At 41.6% G+C, this 20779-nt stretch overlaps 1 protein-coding gene across 3 annotated transcripts in view; it reads left to right on the top strand.

Moving 5' to 3' along the window:
• Positions 1 to 20779, top strand: part of PCDH7 (protocadherin 7) — a 961953-nt gene that overhangs the window by 23575 nt on the left and 917599 nt on the right. The window lies entirely within an intron of this gene.

The raw sequence follows: 20779 nt of genomic DNA, 5'->3' as shown, positions 1-20779 counted from the left end.
CTTGATGACTTTTTCCTGTAAGCTAGAACCAGGAGCTGCTTCCAATGAAGCTTCTGAATGTATATGACCTATTGTTTAAATCCAGTGTTTATGTTAAATGTGTTTATAAAAAAATTGGCAATATTATATAGAATTTTCCGTGACACTATATTATTAACAAATACTAACATCCTGCAGTTTACGTGTTGGGCATTAATAATAGACACCAATTCCCATTTTTCAGCTGTCATCCCTTTATCACAGGCAGGATTAGACAGATTAAAACAGGGGTAGGCAACCTCCGGCACGCCAGCTGTTGTGAAACTACAACCACTCCCATCATGCATACTTGTTCTGCTCTTCTCATGGCTCCCACAAAAGTGAATTGACCCTGCTGGGAATTGTGGTTTCACAACAGCTGGATTGCCGAAGGTTGCTTACCCCTGGATTAGAATGATAGATAGATCTCAGGGAAGATGGTTGCCCCATAATCTTGTTCGGGAAATATAATTAAAAAACATGCAATCATAAAATAGAATTATATTAGAAAAAAACCCATATAGCACCTTAAAGGGGTTGTCTGATCTGGGACATTTATGGCATATCCACAGGATACTGCATAAATGTCCGACAGATGCCGTTCCCACCTCTGGGATCCAAGTCCTTTCTCTAGAATGAGACTCATGGAATGGAGAGGTGGCCACACATTCAAGGCTGTCTCCATTATCTTCAATAGCACTCCCAGAAATAGCTGAGTGTTCTCACCCGGTTATTTCAGACGTGCTATTGAAGTGAATAGAGAGAGTCATGCACCTGTTCATTTCTGGCCGGGTGCAACTCGACCCCATTCTGGAGATAGGAGCGGATCCCAGAGGGGAATACTGCTTTAAAGTGAACTTTTTTCACTGTGCCAGACTCAATTTCATATGTCTGCAGTACATTTTATGCCAACGTACACTCACAAAAAAAATAATAATGCACCAAGAAGGAGTTGTTGGGAGTCAAATGAAACTTTCTATGTGTGACAACTGTACAATTGAAAGGAGGCTTTAATTCCTTGGGCCGCCTCTAGCTTGGACAGGATGAGATGGACATGGCGGCATACAGGTTCTGTATGGTATGCTGCAGTACATTTGCCCACAGACGTTACAGCTGGGCCTGTAGATCCTTCACACTCATAGGTAGCTGAAGCTGGCGTCCTATCTGGTCCCATCAATGCTCGATTGGTTATAAAACTGGTGACCCGGCATCCCAGAGACATTCCTGGAGACATTCCTGGAGACATTCCTGGAGACATTTCTGGAGACATTCCTGGAGACATTCCTGGAGACATTCCTGGGAAACCCTTGCTGTGTATGGGTGAGCATTATCCTGCTGAAAAATGCCAGCCCTCCCACGAGGGGCAACACATGTCATACCTCCCAAGCGTCCCTCTTTTGGACCCAAGTCCCTCTGTCCCTCTTTGATCCTTAATTGTCCCTCTTTTTGACCTGGGGATTGAATGCATAAATGTGCATTAATACATTTACAAACTATCTGTATGGTTTCTACCTGTACATTAGACCAGAACTTTATTATTTGGTTCAATTTGGACCTTAAAATATCTATAATCCCATGAATGATGTGCTAATATTTAAATGGATATTGAAGCGCAAGACAAAAATTGTCCCAGGGGCTCCACTTGCTGTCAAAAAGTAAAGGAACTTATACTCACCTAGCTGACAGAGTCAGTAATGATGCTTTGGGAGGAGTTAGAGGCGTGGCCTAGTATGAAAAGAATTGGCGTGATGCACGGCGCACATATTGTCCCTCTTTGCCATTTTCCAAAGTTGAGAGACATGACATGTGGCCGAGGGATGTTCTGCGCATATCACTGAGCTGTTAGTGTCCTTCTTCTCACTACTAGGGGTGACCGACTGTCATATGCAATATCTCCCTAGATTATGACACCAACAATTGGGGCAATGTGTCACTCCATAGCAAAGGCAGGGTTGAATTGCTCACCACAGAGCCTCCATACTCAAACTTTACTGTAGTGAGAAACCAAACAGAACCTGGATTCATCATTAATGATGATGCGGTTCCAGCCTCTAACAGTCCAGGCTTCACATTCATGACACCACTGCAAACAAAGGCAACGGTGTCTGGCTGTCAATGACAGGAAAGGTAATGGGTGCTATGACACCAAACTTTCTTCTGCTAAGTGCCCGGAAAAGGTCCAGGAGAGACATAGACATGTAATGAAGGTGCCCCCTGTTTGGATGGTGGACAAGGAAACTGTGGAGGCTGCTCGCACTTGTTGATGGATCAGATGATCGGCGGGGGTCCCGGGTGTTGGATCCCTGCCGATCAGATGCTGATGATCTATCCAGAGGAGATAACAAACTGCAGAACCCCTTTAAAAGTTATTGGAACAACCATCCTGCTTCTTTCAGTCAAGTGATGTGTTGATTCTGTCAACTGGGCAACATGTCTTTAAGTGTGTCACAGAAGCATTTCTAACAGTCAACAATCTTTCACCAAGAGGTACACTACCCCAAAGTAGCCTCTGAGAGCCTTTTTATAAGGCCACGGGGAAGCACTTTAATAACCTCTTGTAGCAGGACCCAGTGTCTAATCAGACCACACCTGTAATCATTTGCATATCTACCTGAGACATAACCGTACGCTAAGTTTTGCAGCAATCCGACTTCTATCTGGGTGCGTTATTATTTTTTTGTCAAGGAGTGCATATGCCAGAATTAATGGGTGAACACAGTGTGAACAGGGTCTGATAAAAATACTGCTGCATTATGCACATCATTAATTTTACAAGGCAGATACTCGGCATGCATATTTATTAGCGAACAGAACTATTTTACCATCTAGTAAGCAGTGTTATAGTAATAGCCGTGGGATGATAAATCACACATACACTTAGAGCAGTACTTTTTAATTAGGCTTTTGAGACATCCCCTATGAGAGCTGGGACAAGACTACACAGCCTGGCATTGTTACTGTATCACAGCTGAGAAACTGCTGTGTATTATAGATTTCTAGAAATCCAATGCATTGATACTAGGGGAAATAATGGTCCTATTTGTAAAGCAGAGACAAAGAATACAGTTATAGAATTACTGTCAGACGAGAGAGATGTGCTAGGTTCTTACATCCTAGCCTGTCCCTGACTGACCTGCATGTCAAAAATTACATCCCTTATTTATAACTCCAGTTTGCGGATACAACTATAAGTTTTTTTTTTAGGTTACCTCGCAAAAAATGTACTGTATGCTTGGCCTGTCTCTTTTCATTCTTTTATTTCTTGATTATTTATTAGCTTTTTACGGTGTTTTATATTTTTGATGAACGGAAGAAGCAAATTCTACTAATGTCTTAGCAGAATCGAAAAGAATTCCCTATCCAAAGATATTTCTGCATCTGTCTTTTGAACAATATCGTAATGAATAATCAAAGTAACGGAAATTAGTAATATTTGGTTATTTTTATTATTTTCATACCACTGAAGCCTAAGGCTGAGGTTGACATCTGCTGCTCAATTAGGAGCGTCTGTCACAAATTTCATCACGTTTGATGGAAACTTAACACTGCCTGTAGTCACACAACGCACGTCGTGACGGAACCCAATGGACTCCATTATAAGCCAGGGTTGTCCATTGACATGGTGTCAGCCATGTGACGGATCGGTCACAGCCCTATGGCTTCTGTTCCAAACGTAACCCCCAACGCAGATGTGAACAGAGCCTAAGGTATTTCTTCTGTTTTCGTTCTTTCTGCTCCTATTATCTGTGCGCTTGCAAACGGGTTGGAAGCTTTATGTGAAATATCAACAGTTGTAAGGGTAGGTTCATAAAGCGGATTTTTAGCACGGGGTTTCAGTCCAGATTTGGTGCCGAAAACTCCACCAAATCTGCTCTGAAACCACTTCCCATTGAGATCATGCCACAGTTCATGCAGCCGAGGATTTTTCACGTGTGGTTTTCCAGACCGTGCCAAGAAGGTACATGTCCTTTCTAGGCACGGTAATAGCGTAGGTGCCATGGAAAGATATAGGGACTGCAGCATTCAAAATGAAAGACCATGGCGGAAACTGCAGCAGTTTTGACATGGTGCGAACATACCCTAAATATACTTATTGACGACCATTATGAAATAGATATTACGTATATATATATATATTTCCATTCTGACGTCTACTAATCAGGGTAGTCATCAGTCTAATGATTTGGTCTAATTATACCTTTACTATCACAGTTACAGCTGACATTGTTTCTTAGATTGTGATTATATTATATATATTATTATTTTCAGTCTTTTCTATGTTTTTTTTATTTTTATCATTGCATCTGATTATGTTACTTACCTTCTCAATCTCTTTAAAACAGAAACCCGGGTGATTTTTTTGTCTATACAGTCCCTTGACATTTCAGTATTTGGCATAAGCAGGTACATGTGCGTGTATAGTGCGTAGTCACATCTATTTCACAGAACAGAAATGACAGCAGCAGGCTTGATCTTGCTTTAACCATCATTCTAGACATTCTGTAGCATACTTGCACAATATGCAAAGCATTTTAGAATACCTTAGCAAACAGGTTTGATGATCTGTTGACGGAACAGTACGTGACCGTGTAGGGTCTCATGCACAGATATCATAGGGCTCCATAGCACAGCTTAGTTTGGCCCCTTCCAGGTTCCCAGTACATATGCGTTAAATACAGGCAACTGGAAACATAAAGCACAACCAAGATTTCTGACAAATTCACTTTTTTTTTTTTTTATTAAGAGAAAGAATGTTTTAATAAGATAAAATTTAATAAAAAATCACCTACCACCTCACCTACTTTCTCTGACTTCTATGTTGGAAAAAGTGAAACAGGTGCTTGAAAATATGGTCCTCATACTGAACAACACATTTCTCAATGTACACTGCTCAAAAAAATAAAGGGAACACTTAAACAACACGATGTAACTCCAAGTCAATCACACTTCAGTGAAATCAAACTGTCCACTTAGGAAGCAACACAGAGTGACAATCAATTTCACATGCTGTTGTGCAAATGGGATAGACAACAGGTGGAAATTATAGGCAATTAGCAAGACACCCCCAATAAAGGAGTTGTTCTGCAGGTGGTAACCACAGACCACTTCTCAGTTCCTATGCTTCCTGGCTGATGTTTTGGTCACTTTTGAATGCTGGCGGTGCTTTCACTCTAGTGGTAGCATGAGACGGAGTCTACAACCCACACAAGTGGCTCAGGTAGTGCAGCTTATCCAGGATGGCACATCAATGCGAGCTGTGGCAAGAAGGTTTGCTGTGTCTGTCAGCGTAGTGTCCAGAGCATGGAGGCGCTACCAGGAGACAGGCCAGTACATCAGGAGATGTGGAGGAGGCCGTAGGAGGACAACAACCCAGCAGCAGGACCGCTACCTCCGCCTTTGTGCAAGGAGGAACAGGAGGAGCACTGCCAGAGCCCTGCAACATGACCTCCAGCAGGCCACAAATGTGCATGTGTCTGCTCAAACGGTCAGAAACAGACTCCATGAGGGTGATATGAGAGCCCGACGTCCACAGGTGGGGGTTGTGCTTACAGCCCAACACCGTGCAGGACGTTTGGCATTTGCCAGAGAACACCACGATTGGCAAATTCGCCACTGGCGCCCTGTGCACTTCACAGATGAAAGCAGGTTCACACTGAGCACATGTGACAGACCTGACAGAGTCTGGAGACGCCGTGGAGAACGTTCTGCTGCCTGCAACATCCTCCAGCATGACCGGTTTGGCATTGGTCAGTAATGGTGTGGGGTGGCATTTCTTTGGAGGGCCGCACAGCCCTCCATGTGCTCGCCAGAGGCCTGACTGCCATTAGGTACCGAGATGAGATCCTCAGACCCCTTGTGAGACCATATGCTGGTGCGGTTGGCCCTGGGTTCCTCCTAATGCAAGACAATGCTAGACCTCATGTGGCTGGAGTGTGTCAGCAGTTCCTGCAAGACGAAGGCATTGATGCTGTGGACTGGCCCGCCCGTTCCCCAGACCTGAATCCAATTGAGCACATCTGGGACATCATGTCTCGCTCTATCCACCAATGTCACGTTGCACCACAGACTGTCCAGGAGTTGGCAAATGCTTTAGTCCAGGTCTGGGAGGAGATCCCTCAGGAGACCGTCCGCCACCTTATCAGGAGCATGCACAGGCATTGTAGGGAGGTCATACAGGCACGTGGAGGCCACACACACTACTGAGCCTCATTTTGACTTGTTTTAAGGACATTAGATCAAAGTTGGATCAGCCTGTAGTGTCTTTTTCCACTTTAATTTAGAGGGTGACTCCAAATCCAGACCTCCATGGGTTGAAAAATTTGATTTCCATTTTTTTTTTTTGTGTGATTTTGTTGTCAGCACATTCAACTATGTAAAGAACAAAGTATTTCAGAAGAATATTTAATTAATTCAGATCTAGGATGTGTTATTTTTGTGTTCCCTTTATTTTTTTGATCAGTGTATTTACACCAGAAAGCTGGCATAAATCTGTTCATCCGTTCATCTCCTGCTTCCTTTACCACAGCATATTATAAAACTGGCTGCCTGCAGCCACCACCAGAGGGCGCTCAGTGCATAGAAATGTATACAGTAACTATTGAAATCAATTAAAGTTGTAGAAACTGAGCTGGCTAAAGATGTCGGTCCCTCAGTGTGGATGGAACAAGGAGCAACAAGTTTATACCTTTACTTTCCAGTCAGAGGTGTCTGTCAATTGCTTATCTCCCTTCTCCTGTACAAATAATTAAAATGCCCATTTGACCTTGCTGAATTGGCATGTACATGGAGTTTTGGATAATATTCAGTAGAAAAATATTATTTATTGTCTGGAAACTATCTTATGTCTATGGCCAACTTAGGCCCCTTTCACACGAGCGAGTTTTCCGTGCGGTTGCAATGCGTGACGTGAACGCATAGCACCCGCACTGAATACACTACCCATTCATTTCAATGGGTCTGTGTACATAAGCGTTTTTTTTTTTCACGCTTCAGTTCTGCGTTGCATGAAAATCGCAGCATGTTCTATATTCTATGTTTTTCACACAGCCCTAACCCCAAAGAAGTGAATGGGGCTTCAGTGAAAAACGCATTGCATCCGGAAGCAAGTGCGAGTGCAATGCGTTTTTCACTGTTGGATGCTAGGAGATTTTTATCACGCGTGTGAAAAACGCATCAAAACGCATCGCATTCACGCAGAAAAAACTGAACAACTGAATGCAATCGCAGACAAAACTGACTGAACTTGCTTGCAAAATGGTGCGAGTTTCACTAAACGCACCCTGAACGCATCCGGAGCCATGGTCGTGTAAAAGAGGCCTTAAAGGGACACTTTTAGCAATATTTTCTTTAACACGTTATCCACCTGCAAATAAGTGAATATTCAATGTATATATATATTTTTTTTTATTTTTTAAATAAAAAGCAGTGAATGTTTTTGTGCATGTAGTTTTTTCAAGTCACTCCATGTATTTTACTTCCTGTCCTGGCTCTTTAACCTCCTCCTTTATTTAGACTTTTAGCATAGCAAATGGCCTCACTTAACTCTCTGTCAGGCCATCACTCCAGCCAGAGAGTGGGGGGATGAGTGACTCGTGGCATCGCACATTACACTAATAGCGCTCTACGTCTCTCAAAAGGACGATAGTGCTGTCGTACAATCTACTATTATAATGACGATTAACCTTCAGATAACAACTTCCCCTCACAGCAGAAATAAACTGACCATGGATTGCCTGTCTGTATAGGAGGTCTTATCATTTTTGTTGACTACTACAGAAGGACAATATTATTTGGCATAGTACTGAGGAAAAGTAAAACGGCAAAAAATCCCCCCCCCCCCAAAAAAAATATTTTCTATGAACATGGACATGATGAAAGTTTATTGTATTGCACAGCCCACAATACCAGACTAGATGTTTATTGTTCTCCTTTTCTTTCTGAGGTTATATTGTAATTGGTAACGGCTGTTCAGGTCACGATGACTTCAACTCCAATTATATTCAGCCCTTGTCCATTTTTTGCCTCCATATTCCACTTTTAATCCAAAAAAACAAATGTGAGAACACTTTCCATCTGTTATAATTAAGGAGGACTGGCTGTAGACTTGTAGATTGCTGCGGTGGTGTCGTGTGAACACCTGGAAGGCCTAGCCCTGTGTTTGCTCGCAGTCATTTATTCTCAGTACATCTGTGTTTCATTGTTATTGGTGCTGGGTATGACTGAACCCAACCTACAGTAAAAAAGACGTAGCTTTAATTCATTTTGATTTTTCCAGAAAAAAAAAAAATCACCTGTAATAAAATGAAAACAAAATAACATATAAGGAAAATGCCTTTTATTTGCACTGTCCTAAGAGATACAAAAATTGGAGAAGTGTTGAATTCCCATTGATTATATCCATGATCTGTCCACGCTTAGAAACCTTTAGGCTATGTTCCCTGATCAGCATTTGTGGTTCTCAGGCCTTCTTCATGTGTCACCTCTGATATTGGTTCCGAATACTATTGTGGGGGTAGTACCAGTGATATTATAACTTCACTGTATGTTAAAATGTGTTACTGGCCATTTACATTGGGGAAAGAGACACCAGTAATATTCAGCATGGTTCAGTGCCACCAGTGATATTTGACAGTGGACCGTGTCCAAGTTTGGGAACCTCTACTGGTGTGCATGTCAATAGATCTGAACAGGTCGGATGACATATACAATGCAGACTTGACTTTCCTATTGGTCAGAATTTTCTTTGTTTGAGGGTTGATGAGGACAGAACGACTGCACTGAACTATAGAGGTCAACAGGCAGTGGAGCACCTCAAAAATAGAGGTCTACTGTGCACTGAAGCTATGCTTGACAGTGTGTTTGCCTGATAGCTGCAGTCAACAAGAGTCTAGAGTTAGACGATTTATTCAACTTGATGTGACTGCAACATCAGGTAAAGGATGTTAAAAAATGCCCACACTTTGCCCCTGATTTAAAAAATTTCCCTGTGTCCCTGATTAGAAAACTGCAAAATCGGTCCCACAGATTAAAACAGGACCATATTGGTCCACCTAGTTAAGAATGTGCCCCCTGATTGTAAAAAAAAAATTCCCACCATTTGCCCTTAAATAAAAAAATGTAATCACAATGCCCCCTAGATGTTTAAAAACCACCCTCCATTTTACCAAATGATTAGTAAAATATATTTTTTCTGCTCCCTGATCTGTGCCCCTGATGATAAAAAAAAATGCCCCCAATACTCCCCCTGAATAAATGTATGCCGCAAACTGGGCCATAAATTATATAAAAAAACAGGAAGCCCTTGCCATGGCAGTCTACAATATTCACCCTTTAATGTTTCCACACTGTCATCCAGCCTGTCTACAGGGGTGTAGCTATAGGGGGATCAGGTAAAGCTGCTGCTTTGGGGCCCCAACTCAGAAGGGGCCCATACAGGAGGAGGACTAAAATATTGTATTGGCAGGGCCCCCTCAACAGTATTATACCACAACATTATATATAGTGACAATGTAGGAAACAGACGGAGTGGCTGCCGGGCCTCGTCTGACCATCCACAGGAGTGAAAGTGGGCCCAGTCATTTCTAGTTAGGCCACTGCCTCTCTACTTGTGGTCTGGCACCTGTGGGGACGACACAGATGGCACAGTCATGTCATTGTGTTGCCTGCATTTCAGAGGAGACTAGTAAAGCTTCTTCTTGTAGCTCTGCCGCCTCTATTGTATTCAATTGTGTCCGCATTGGGTCACACATAAGGCCGGCCTAAGTGACATTCATCCTCGAGAAGGAGGGAATACGGACAGCTCAAATTGGGTGTTTGCCGTGAGACTTTTTACCTTTCACTTCTTCACTACTCTACACTTTCTTAGTTTTAGCTCAGTTTTAAATCACGTCATGACTTGTCTGTGATGCTCATGCCTGTAGGAGATGGCATATCTTAGTTCTCAGAGTTCTCACATTCTTTGACAATCCTCATGTATTAAAGAAGACTCTCACTATGTAAATCTGTTAACCTTTGCTTCTTATTATCTTTTCCTTTAGTAATAAGATATTAAAAAATGCATTTAGTAAAGAAGGAATAATTCATGTTCTTTTTATCTGACACTTTCTCAAAAAGTATGTTCATGAGCACTTTTCCTCAAAACTTTGCACAGGCAAAAGGAAAATAAAAATGACATTTCAAACCCTTCATACACACTTAAAAGTTACAGAATAGGGCTGCAGAGAAGCTAATGTAAATTTTGAAAGTGTCTTTATAGAGGACCTTTCACCGCTCCTGACCTGCCTATTTTAATAGCTACATGCATTCCCCACGTACTAACAATTCTGGAGCATCTATTCTTATGGCTCTATGTTGTGCCATTAATTTATTATTTGCACTAGAAGTTATGAATGAATTGCTATTAGCCTCCTGGAAGGGTACAGAGGGGAGGTAACCAGTTGGGGGGGTGTACCTGCACAGTCTGAAAATGGCAGCACTGATTGGATAGAGTCATTCTGTGCAGGTACACACCCCCAACTGGTTACCTCCCCTCTGTACCCTTCCAGGAGGCTAATAGCAATTCATTCATAACTTCTAGTGCAAATAATAAATTAATGGCACAACATAGAGCCATAAGAATAGATGCTCCAGAATTATTAGTACGTGGGGAATGCATGTAGCTATTAAAATAGGCAGGTCAGGAGAGGTGAAAGGTCCTCTTTACTTCTAAGTTAAATTAATGAAATATCATAAAGGAAATCAAATATATTTAATACATGTATGGACATTTCTGGAACTATTTTGCCCCGTACAGTGTCCATCTACTTTGGGAAAACCTTTAATATGTCACAGAGACATATCAAAAGTTTTCATTGGTGGGGGTCCAATCACTGAGATCCCTACTGATCGCTAGTACGAGGAGAGAGAAGCACTCCCATAGTATGCTGTCTTCTCAGTGCAACAGACAGGCTCAATAGAAAGTTTTTGGAGCTGTCTCCTGCAGTGACTAGAGTGCCCACACTATGTAAGAGCTTCTCTCTCTTCATTCTACCAGTCATGGAGGTCTCAGCACTCAAAGCTCATGGATCAAAAGTTTTGATATGTGGATATGACATATTAACATTTTTCCCACCGGAAAGTGTCATTTTAAGGATAGGGCCACACGATCAGGTTTCCTGATACAGTTTTGGAAGCCAAAATCAGGAGTGAATCATAAAACGAGAGACAGTACAAAGGACAGATACAATGCCTACTCTTTTTGAAATTCACTCCTGGTATTGGCATCTAAAATCAGGAAACCTTAATGTATGGCCGTACCCTGATTCTTAATTCTGTTTTTTCACATTTTCTTTATATTTCCAAAACTCTAAGTTTTAATATGTTATTGTATCCAGCAAAGTCAACTGACATCAGATTTCCCCACAGCGCCAATACTCCTGTAGGGATAATAGAGGCAATTTATACCACTTGATGAGCAATTTGGTGCTCCTGTCAACTTTTTACTGGTAAAATCATTCGCAAATCATCGGAGCAAACACTGGGGCTGTTTTGTTGTTCATATTTTTATCATTTGAGCTGACAAGTCATTATTATTAACCTTCAGTTTTTGAATTTCTGGACATGTTAAGGAATTTAAAAAATATATATCACTAGAAGATTTTTTGAGCTGATCCAACAGCTAAATAAAAAATGTGTGCAGCTTCATAATCCTGCACTGTAATTGTTTGTACAATTACGTATAGACTTGCTTGGCGGTACAAATTTTGCTAATGACTTACCTGACTGGGAAGATTGAAGGTACTTTTCAAGACACGGATGACATTACATCATAATAGTGTCTATAAAGCCACCAATTAGACTTTCTTTCCCAATGTTATGAACTCCAACAAAAGATTGGAGCAGCTATTAGCTATTTTTTTATGCATGCCTGGCTAATTTTATGAGTTGTTTTTTTTTTCATCATATATGTTCCCTCAGTGGAAGTCTTTTTGACTCCCTCCCCTGCTATTCTACCAAGTCACATACTCATGAAAGAAAATTCTGAGCTTAGACTCTTCAGGATCCACCATAGCCATAGCTGCTTATCGTCTTCTTTTCCTCTCTGAGGATAAGATCACTTACAATTCAGTGTGAAGATCAAACCCTTAAACAAAAGCTGCTCTATTTCAGTACACTGTTCAGATTCTTCGTACTTGTGAGCTCTTCCAGGGCATATCTTCAGTACTAAATTCCCCCGATGCATCGTAATTTACTTATTGACTAGTCTTTATAGATTCATTAAAATATTAACATTCGTAGAAACTAAGTGAAACCATTTTTATATGGAACTATATACTTTCTTGGAAATTAATTGAAGCAAATCCATTTTTATAAGTAACTATATACTTTTAAGCTTCAAAATTAATTGCCTATATGAAATACTTTTACAGAAAGGCCAAGTGTAAAAATGTCTCAAATTGTAAAAAAAAAAATAGTGTCATGTATTCCGTAAAAGTTTAACTATCATTACAGCAGAACTGACAGAATAATAATTGTAATGTGCTACTTATGTTCTTCAGAGTGCACACACAGCTTATGCTATGTGTTGGACATTGTAATGGCTGAATTGTCTAGGTTCTGGTGACATCAGGTGCTTTGCTAGCACTTGGCGATGGGCGCTTGTGCCCTGGGTCAGTTGCTTGGTGCCATCACAACATTCAGTTGTATCTGTGTGTCCCCGACTGCCAGTGCACCATGGTTCCTCAGGTGTCCTCAGAGTCTACCAACATCCTTGAGATATTTAGCCTATTCTACTTGTGTAATGTTAAATGTAGAACTTTCCACAATACTTAATTGTCCACGATTCACCTTTTGGTTAAATTCCCCTCTACACACAGAGGGACCAGAAAAGGCAACTATTGTTACCTGCTCACAACCACTTGGTTCTGGCTCTGTGGGTCCCAGGCTGTCTTTACTGCACTTTTGCTCTTGCATGTAAACTTCCTGCATGGACCGAGTCCCGTGCATTGCTGCAGCCATTTGATGGGTCTTAGCAATTACGTGTCCCCAAGAAGCTAGGGAAAACCACTTTAATGGAGAGAGAAGACAAGTTGCCAGACACTCCTGGTACCCTCACTCTCAGTACCATTGCTAAGATTGAAATCTATCATACCCCTGAATCTGCTGTATGGGAACACCCCGATACACACCGATTGCTAACAAATCCTTCTGATATTGGCAGACCTTGATGACATTAATGGACAGCCTCACAGGCTCAGATCCAAGAACACAGGTCTCAAAAAAATAAATTCCCCCCACTGCTTGTCAAAAGGTGGCTGTACACATTAGATATTTGATGATTTTGCTGAGACCGGACAGGTATTTATTGTGTATGTGGGTCTTCTACTGTTCCCAGATGGCAGGTGTAACGGGAAAGAAGGGTTAGTCAGTTGAATTTCAACATGCCTAATTATTTTGTTCTCAAGGCCGGTGTGAGGCAGCAGCTTTCCCCATTGACAAACTTTCCCCACATGCAAGCTTGGCCAAGTTGAGAGTGTACATGTATAGGGGGAGGTCAATAAAAATAGCTGTCGGACCACAAAAACATTTGGCTACAAGTTATCTAATGTGCATAGTCAGCCCAAACCATGTCACTTTAGCTAAGTTCCAGCCTTTGGTTGTTCAAAACAGAGAGGTTTTGGAGAAACTGTACACTTGTTTTCTCTGGAAGACTATATATCATGTATCCGTATTGATCTAGAATGATAACCCACAGAGATGAGAGACAAGCAAGCAATCATCCCCACCCCGTCATAGCCCCCACCACTGCCCTGCAGCATTTTAGGCCAAATCTTAACACTGAGCATAATCTGTAGCTAGTCCAATGCTTATATATTATTGCTAAAATTTTACATTTATACTTTAAATTTCCCCTGTGATCTGAAAAAAAAAGTAACATAAAATGGAATTGAAAAAGGCAACTGATACTTGAATCCCTTTATTTGCACTGTAAACTTTATCACCGGCGAAGATGATACATGCCACCCTTAGAGTATAAGGTCACATATATTTTTATCACTATGAGATAAATTTTCTACTAACATTGGAAAATTGCAAGCTCTGTTTGCTTTCTGCTAAGCTCCACATTACATTATTTATTAGGGTGTGGAAATCAGCAGCCAGATGTCATAAAGTATAGCGCGGGCATACCGCAGCGTAAAAATACACACTTCTTCATCAATAAAAGCACAATAACAATGCGATCCAAACATTAAAAGATGAAAGTTTGCACAGCAATGCATTATTGATAAGCCATGTTAAACTGTTTCATAGATGGACAGTTCATTATTTATATGATTTCGTGGTTGGTTTATGATCTGTGCTTTGTCTTGTAGTGATCATAAATATGAAAGCGATCAACTTGCATTATTTAGGCCAAGATGTTTCACTGCTGATCAGGGTACATTGATCTTTTCCCCTAATATTCTATTCAGTACACAGCATATTCATATTTCATAAAGATGTTTATTCCATTTTACATACAACCAGAAAAGAAATGCTTCCTTCGTGTAAGCACCTATACTGTGACCTCTCAATATCTCACAATATTCATTTTTTTCTGGAAAAAAACAATATTAGAAATTGAGTCCATATCCATGGAAAACTAGTAACTGGTTCTAAAAAAAATCCCTAAATATCATCCAAAATATAGGCAAGCAAATCAAGACCATAGATGTAAAAATCAGGAAGGGCTGTGGAAATCTTGGGTATCCCTTTCTCTGCTGAGGACAGAAGTTTCTTCAGGGTTCTTTATGGTAAAGTGGCACCACACTCAACTGATGTCAAAGAACCGCTTGGAAGTAGAGGTGAGCAAATTGAAAGAAATCAGAAATTGAACCTCATTTTTTGAAAATTCTGATTCTAACTAATCTAAATTTTATCTGATTCGATTCTTGACAATCAAGGAGAGAGACGAGAGGGAGACATATAGGGAGAAACTTTTACAAGCAATTGAGGCACTTTTGATTCAGGTTGAATTCATTTGGACCTCAATCAAATCATCCAGCCGATTCGCCGAATTGGATCCAAATTAAAATTTAAGATGTTTGCTCATCTCTACAGTACCATACTGTTCCCAGATATCAACCCAATGGATTGGAGAGTGTAGGGAGGGATCAATGTTATATGTATTTTCTATAAGGAGTGTCTGTCGGCAGGTGATATACATAGCCTTCTATGAATGCTTGACTCTGCTAGTTTTGAGATATTTACAAAATCACATGTTAAAGAATACTTCTGAGGGAAGTTTTTCTTGAAAACTAAATGCTAAATATTGTCCTTCTGTAGCAGTTAGCACAAGACCATCTGTATAGATAGGTAACCCATTGTTACTGCTGCTGTGAGATGTTATGTTATCTGAAAGGTAATCCTCATAATGACAGTAGGTGTAGAATTGGGATGACACTATGAGAGCTCTATTGCTCTCTTGATAGACCTAGATAAAGATACCCACAGAAGAGCATTGCATTGCTTAGTGTATTGTATGATGTTTTAAAGGGGTTATTGGACCCCTGAAATACCCCACCATATGCCCGGGCCCCTCACACACAAACAACTTACCTGGCTTCCCGGCATCCGCATCACTTCTGAAGCCCGCGAGGCCGCCGCTGCTCCTCCCCGTGCGCAGAAGAAAACATCCGGTAGCGCGCGGGGGGGAAGGGGGGTCAGCCAATGGCAGGCGGTGATGGTTGTCAAGCCTCCCTAGCATCACCCGCGATGCTAGGGAGGCTTGTCCCTGTCTCCGCCTGCCATTGGCTATCCCCCCCTTCCTCGACACCAGATGTTTTCATCCGTGCACGGGGAGAACAAGCAGCGGCCTTGCGGGGATCAGGAGCAACGCGGGTGCCTGGGATTCAGGTAAGTACATTGTGTGTGAGGGGCCCGGGCATATGGAGGGGCATTTCAGGGGTCGGATAACCCCTTTAAATGAGTCACTATGGAGAGCCACAGTGATAGTGTGACTGAGAGAGGTAAACCAAACTATCTGACATGCTAAAGAAAACCAGAAAACCATCCACCATTTTTTTGTTTAAAAAAAAAATACATAGAATATGCACATATAGACTGTTAATATGTGATGATTATTTTTTTTATGGTAGTCTCCCTCTAAGGGTACGGTCACACATGGAATATATGCTGCAGACTTTCTGTAGTGGATTTTCATGCAGAAAATCAGCAGCATTTATATTAGCAGCAAAGTGGATGAGATTTTAACAAATCTTATTCACACACTGCAAACATTTTCCACAATAACTTGACATGCAGTGTAGATTTTAAATCCTCAGCATGTCACCCTTTGTAATGTAAAGACAATTCCCATCTTGTAAAGTGGTGGCCCCTCCATCAACCCTGAGAATAAAGTGGCTGTAGATTTAGGATAATACCACCTGATGCGAAGGGGACTGCAGTGCAGCTCGGTTCCAGTGAATGGACTGGCTGCAGTTCCCTGAACTGTTGGGTGGTAGGGATCAGCAGTGGTGGTAGGGGCTCAATGCTAAACTAAGGCTGCAGCTCTTTCCTCTTAAAATTGGTGGAGGTCCCAGAGGTAGGACCCCAATGATCATAAAGTGACTTAGCCATACCCATTAGATAACTGTAGGTTGGCATCATCTTTCCCAGCTGGATCATAAACCTGTTATTGTAGGGAGCAGAGGGTAATAAGTCATAGCCACTAACTGTGGCTTATATAAAAAGAGGTTGGCCACTTTCTCACTAATTGTGAACAATGTCTATGCAAGATGTCTATATGGCACTTATTAATATAGCCTTGTTGATATTTTGTGCTGTTTGATATATTTCATAAGCCATGTCCATGTAAGCCATGTAAGGGCTCTGTGCCTGTGCTGCGGACCGCAAATTGTGGTCCGCAATGCACGGGCACGGACCATGGGGCAGCTGCATGTGGATCGCGGAACTCATTCACTTGAATTGGGTCCGCAATCCACATCTGACGGTCCGCACTACTTTTTTGCGGTGCGCAGGCACAGCCAGAAACACCACGGAAGCACTCTGCAGTGCTTTCATGGGGTTCCGATCCGTGCTTCCGCACCGCATCTCCAGGTTTGCAGACCCATTTAAGTGAATGGGTCCGCATCCGTGATGCGGGGTGCACACGGCCGGTGCCCCATGTATTGCGGACCCGCCATATGCGCATGTGCGTAAGCCCTTAGGCAAATCTTCTGTGCTGTTCATATAGAGGTCCTGTCCATAAGATGGCCTCTGATGGCCCAGACACATCACTAAGCCTCCTCCATTCAAACACACTGCACCTGCACTAAACTCCCAGCAGTAAAGTGCAGATGGCAGGTCCAGTGTATCTCAATGGAGGAGACATCACATGGAGGTGATTTCCCTGGTCACTTGCCCTCCATCAACAGACATTTTTATGGACAAGACCTCTATGTGGACAGCACAAAAGACTTAGCAAACAAGGGGGGGGATACCTTGTGAAATATAGAAAATGGCTCAGAATCTCTACAAAGGCTTTGTTAGTGCCATATAGTCATCTTACAAACACATTGGTCAACAGTAGACAGAAAGTGGACAACCCCTTTAAGGGGCAGAAAGGATCCAGTATTTTGAAATCCAATATGCCGATCCTTCTTTTGCCAGGTGACCGTCAGGCTGCTGCATACATATTACATCTCTTTAATGCGTATAGCCAGCTTAAGTTTTGATGGAAGATAATAGAAATAAAAGTCAGACCAAATGCTGCACTAATATGTTACATTTGTAATTTTCAGCACTGATTGTCACGTCCGGTCTGCCTCTTACTTTGTCACTCAGCAAAAGCACATTTGTTGTCACATCTGAATTGAAAGCCCTATACCAGTGTTGTACAAAATAACTCTTATACAGTATAAGACAGTGCCTTTTATTAGAAAAATAGGTCCTCGGGCTCATGCACCTGGGTGTATTGTGTCTCTGTGCATATAGAGTATACTTAGAGCCAAGGATGGGACGCAATCACCACCTTGAGTCTATGTATACAGCTTCTGCACGGAACTACGATACAGCTTTGTACCAAGAGATTTAAGACTCATTGCACATGGCAGAGCCCTTTCATGGAGGTTGTATGACGGACCATGGAGGTCCAATGACTTACTGTATATGATTATTTTTTATATTCAGTGGCACAACAATAACCTTCTTATGCCTCCAAAAAAACAGAGCCATGTGGGTTCCCTGTTACGTTAAGGTCCGTCAAGTTCAACCTATAATCCTATAGTGTTGATCTAGGGGAAGGTAAAAACTATTATTTGGATGCTAATTGCCGCATATTAGGGGAGGAAAAAAATACCTTAATATGGCAATCACAATAAATCCCTGGATCTAAGACTCATTTCCAGAAAGCTAGTACCTACAGTATATCCTGAAATATTTTTACATTGAATAAAGGCATCCACCCCCCTCTAGAACGTGTTCAATCAATCAGCCATCACAACCTCTTCTTGCAGAGAGTTCCAAACTCTTACTGCTCTTACAGTAAAGAATCCCTGTAGATATTCGTGAAGCTTTATAATAGAGAAAATATAAAGTAGAGATGAGTGAATTGATTCTAATGAATTTATACTGCACTGAAGCTGAAGCCAAGCCTCTGCTCTTGGTCTGATAGTGGCTCAGGCAGGAAATCGTCAGGGCCGGGCCAAATGTGTGGCCCTGTTAATCTAGTGGCAAGTAGGTGCTTCTTCACCTGCTGATAAGACAAATCAATTCACTTATCTCTAATATAAAACATTTGCATAAGTGATATTAATCCTTTTAATCCGTTGTTTACCAGTCAAGATGCTAGTAATCGTACCATCCATAGTCAGCATCCTTTGATTTCGAAGACCATATTTAAAGAGAACCTGTCACCACATATTGCAGTGTAATCTGCAGGCAGCATTTTAAAGAGCAGGAGGAGCTGAGCAGATTGTTATATAGTTTTGTTGGAAAAGAATCAGTACAATATGACATTTATACATTTAGATCTCAATTGTGCACGGGGGATGTGTTAACAGTGATTAATATTATTCTAGGTAATTGTGTATACAGGGATAGCTGTCCATCACTGATAGTTGTACCCTGTGGTTTTATCAGTGATTGATAGCATCCTCTGTGTAAGTGTGTATAAAGAGATAGCTGTCAGTCACTGATCGTTGTACACAGGGGAAATGTTATAAGTGATTGATAACATCCTCTGTGTAAGTGTGTATTTAGAGATAGTTGTCAGTCACCGACAGCTGTACACAGGGGAGGTGTTATCAGTGATTGAAAGCATTCTCTGTGTAAGTTTGTGTACAGAGATAGCTGTTAGTCACTGATAGCTGTACACGGGGGAGGTGTTGGCAATGATTAATATCATTCTCTGTGTAAGTGTGTATATATACAGAGATAGCTGTCAGTCACTGATAGTTTTACACGGGGAGGGGTTATCAGTGATAGCATTCTCTGTGTAAGTGTGTATACAGAGATAGCTGTCAGTCACTGATAGCTCTACACATGGGGAAGGTGTTATTAGTGATTGATAGCGTTCCCTGTGTAAGTGTGCATACAGAGATAGGTGTCAGTTACTTATAGTTGTCCTTTGGGGGGGTGTTATCAGTGACTGATAGTATTCTCTGTGTAAGTGTGTATACAGAGATAGCTGTCAGTCACTGATAGCTCTACACATGGGGAAGGTGTTATTAGTGATTGATAGCGTTCCCTGTGTAAGTGTGCATACAGAGATAGGTGTCAGTTACTTATAGTTGTCCTTCGGGGGGGTGTTATCAGTAACTGATAGTATTCTCTGTGTAAGTGTGTATACAGAGATAGCTGTCAGTCACTGATAGCTGTACACGAGGAAGATGTTATTAGTGATTGATAGCATTCTCTGTGTAAGTGTGTATACAGAGATTATTATTATTATTTATTATTAAAGCGCCATTCATTCCACAGCGCTGTACATATGATAAGGGGTATACATACATAATACAGACAATTGCACTAAGCATAAACAAGACGAGTTACAAACTGGTACAGAAGGAGAGAGGGCCCTGCCCGTGAGGGCTTACAATCTACATGGTATGGGAGAAGGACACTGTAGGTGAGGGTGATAGCTGTCAGTCACTGATAGTTGCACACAGGCAGGGAGGGGTTATCAGTGATAGCCGTCTCTGTGTAAGTGTGTATACAGAGATAGCTGTCAGTCACTGATAGCTCTACACATGGGGAAGGTGTTATTAGTGATTGATAGTGTTCCCTGTGTAAGTGTGCATACAGAGATAGGTGTCAGTTACTTATAGTTGTCCTTCGGGGGGTGTTATCAGTGACTGATAGTATTCTCTGTGTAAGTGTGTATACAGAGATAGCTGTCAGTCACTGATAGCTGTACACGAGGAAGATGTTATTAGTGATTGATAGCATTCTCTGTGTAAGTGTGTATACAGAGATTATTATTATAATTTATTATTAAAGCACCATTCATTCCACAGCGCTGTACATATGATAAGGGGTATACATACATAATACAGACAATTGCACTAAGCATAAACAAGACGAGTTACAAACTGGTACAGAAGGAGAGAGGGCCCTGCCCGTGAGGGCTTACAATCTACATGGTATGGGAGAAGGACACTGTAGGTGAGAGTGATAGCTGTCAGTCACTGATAGTTGCACACAGGGAGGTGTTATCACTGATTGATAGCATTCTCTGTGTAAGTGTGTATACAGAGATAGCTGTCAGTCACTGATAGTTTTACACGGGGAGGGGTTATCAGTG

This window comes from Bufo bufo, chromosome 2, assembly GCF_905171765.1.
Source record: "Bufo bufo chromosome 2, aBufBuf1.1, whole genome shotgun sequence".
NCBI lineage: Eukaryota > Metazoa > Chordata > Amphibia > Anura > Bufonidae > Bufo > Bufo bufo.
This window is presented reverse-complemented; position numbering and strand designations above follow the sequence as displayed.